Here is a 2,500-nt window from a genome sequence, read left to right on the forward strand (position 1 = left end):
TTATACACATATAATGTAGTAGAGATGTGGTCTCCCTGTCTAACTCCTTTCTCAAATGTAATTTTCTCCGTATCTTAATGTAGTTTTAGGATTGCTATACTTCCTGTATAGATATCTTCAAGTGTTCTAACATAAGATTCATGTATTCCTTGTCTTTGAAGGGGCTTTTATTACTGCTGAGTTTTTGGCAGAATCAAAAGATTTCTCATAGTCTAAAAATGTCATATTTAGTGGTTTGTTATACTCTGTTGATTTTTCCATTAGTTGGTTAATTACATGGATATGGTCAGTTGTTTAATACCCACTTCTAAAACTCCAGATTCATGAATACATTGAGGACCCGGATTGTTTAAAACATTAACATATGCATCTTTTTTGATAGATGCTATAACTAATGTTAAATATCAAATAATACATTAAAAACTACAGTACTTTCATCACGCATGTGCTAATAATTTATATATCCATATCAAGACAACTGTGAAACTTATGTATGACTCTTGAAATAAGAATAAGTAACTATATATCTCGACAGTGATGATACATGTTACGCAAACATAAGACCTAAGGTACTTTTCCAAAGAGGAAACAGAAAACTTTTTACCATTGGGGTGGATGGTACAGGAGGAGAATAATCCCCTTTTAGATTCATTCTCATTTCAAAATCCTGGTTTTCTCCCTTTTGTGCTTTTGATTTGACAAACAAGATAGTGGTACTCTACGATTCTTGAAGCTTCAATACCTCTGTATCTTGTGGGAATTTATCGTTTACGCTCCAAGGCTCTACGCATTTTTCAAGCTTTTGCTTATCTGTTTAACATAGTAATCCCAACCTATCACATTCGAGCTATTACTTATCTGTTTAACATAGTAATCCCAACCTATCACATTCGAGCTATTACTTATCTGTTTAACATAGTAATCCCAACCTATCACATTCGAGCTTTTACTTATCTGTTTAACATAGTAATCCCAACCTATCACATTCAAGCTTTTACTTATCTGTTTAACATAGTAATCCCAACCTATCCCCGAATGTGCGTCCCTCCTGTTATTTGATTTTCATTCGTAGAGACAGGATGTTTTTCATGAAAACTGGTGACTTCACTAGCTCCTGTACAGTTCTGTCGATAGAACATGTCAATTGCCTGTTTTTCTGTTCATTTTGATATGAATTTCAGTCTCTTTACCATTCGAAAAAAATAATGCTATTTTTCTACCGACCCTTTACATTTATCCGCATAACATGTTCATGTTATGCTTGTTTGAAATTCTGACTATATGAGTTGTCCAGTCTCGTTTATGAATACTTTCTGTTCTCGGTCATTTGAGGAACTTTCAATGCTAATTATGTTATAACTGATAGGAGACAACCTGTTGCTTCGTATATTGCTTCTGGTTTCTGAGTTATAGTTCTCTCTGGCCAGGTGAGTCCAGAGTTCTTACCCTTTTCATAGTTTGGATCCCTCATTTTAATTTTTCACTCGAGTCCTGTCCTTTCTGCAACGTATTAGAGGGGCTATAATTTAATTCTTCCTAAATCTTTCGTCTTTTGAGCTCCAGCTCCCTCTGTCAGTGTGTTCTTATCTTGCTCTGACCGTGACATAAATGTCCAAGAGATTTTCAGTGCTGGAAAGACGAATTGGCTTTTTTTTATAACATTGAGAAATTCCCGACTTTCCTTGTCAACCAGTATGATGTGGACGCGAAAGAGTATTTTATTCTAAATAAAAATGATCTAGCCACAAAACTAGTTAAAGTAATTCAGAATTCTACGTGGAATTCTATCGCTAAGTAAGGGACTTTATTTCCCTTTTAGTGATTAACTATATCTCTACATGAGATTTACTTAGCTTAATATATCAACTCTATTATTAATGAAGAAGCTATCTTTTTTTAATTAATTTATTTAGAAAATAAATCAATGCCTTTAAATATTTAGATCTGATTGGTTGTATTACATACAGGTTGGATCTAGATTCTAGATCGACTAAAAGTTGCTTCTCTTTACTTACCTCCGTATGATTTCAGATCTAACTCTCCTGATACTACTTCCTACTTTCTCTACTTCGGATGCAAAAGAAAAATAAATGATCGATGATCTTAAACTATGACGATAGAAGCTTAGAAGCTTAATAACACATAAAATGCCAATGCTGTACTAATGGCTTATATAATTGCCATGTTCTAAATATATTACAAAAGTTATATATGACTGAGATGTCCCCAATACTATACTAAAGACTTTTTATAATTACCATGTTCCCAATACAAAAGGCTTATATAACTGTTATGTGCCCAATACTGTGCTATAAACTTATTTAACTCTCATGTTCCCAATACTATATCATACTAAAGACTTATTCAATTGTCATGTTCTCAATACAGTGGTAAAGGTTTATAGAACTGCCTTGTCCCTAATACTATACTAAAGACTTATATAATAGCCATGTTTCAATACTATAATGAATGGTTATATTACTGTAATTTTCTTAATACT

The 2,500-nt window shown here is 33.0% G+C and overlaps 1 protein-coding gene across 1 annotated transcript in view; it reads left to right on the top strand.

Annotated features, from left to right (window-relative positions):
* The window catches only part of LOC137632189 (transcription factor RFX4-like), a 201,823-nt gene that overhangs the window by 124,762 nt on the left and 74,561 nt on the right, over nt 1-2,500 (top strand). The window lies entirely within an intron of this gene.

The sequence above is a fragment of the Palaemon carinicauda genome, chromosome 41, assembly GCF_036898095.1.
Source record: "Palaemon carinicauda isolate YSFRI2023 chromosome 41, ASM3689809v2, whole genome shotgun sequence".
NCBI classification, from domain to species: Eukaryota; Metazoa; Arthropoda; class Malacostraca; order Decapoda; family Palaemonidae; genus Palaemon; species Palaemon carinicauda.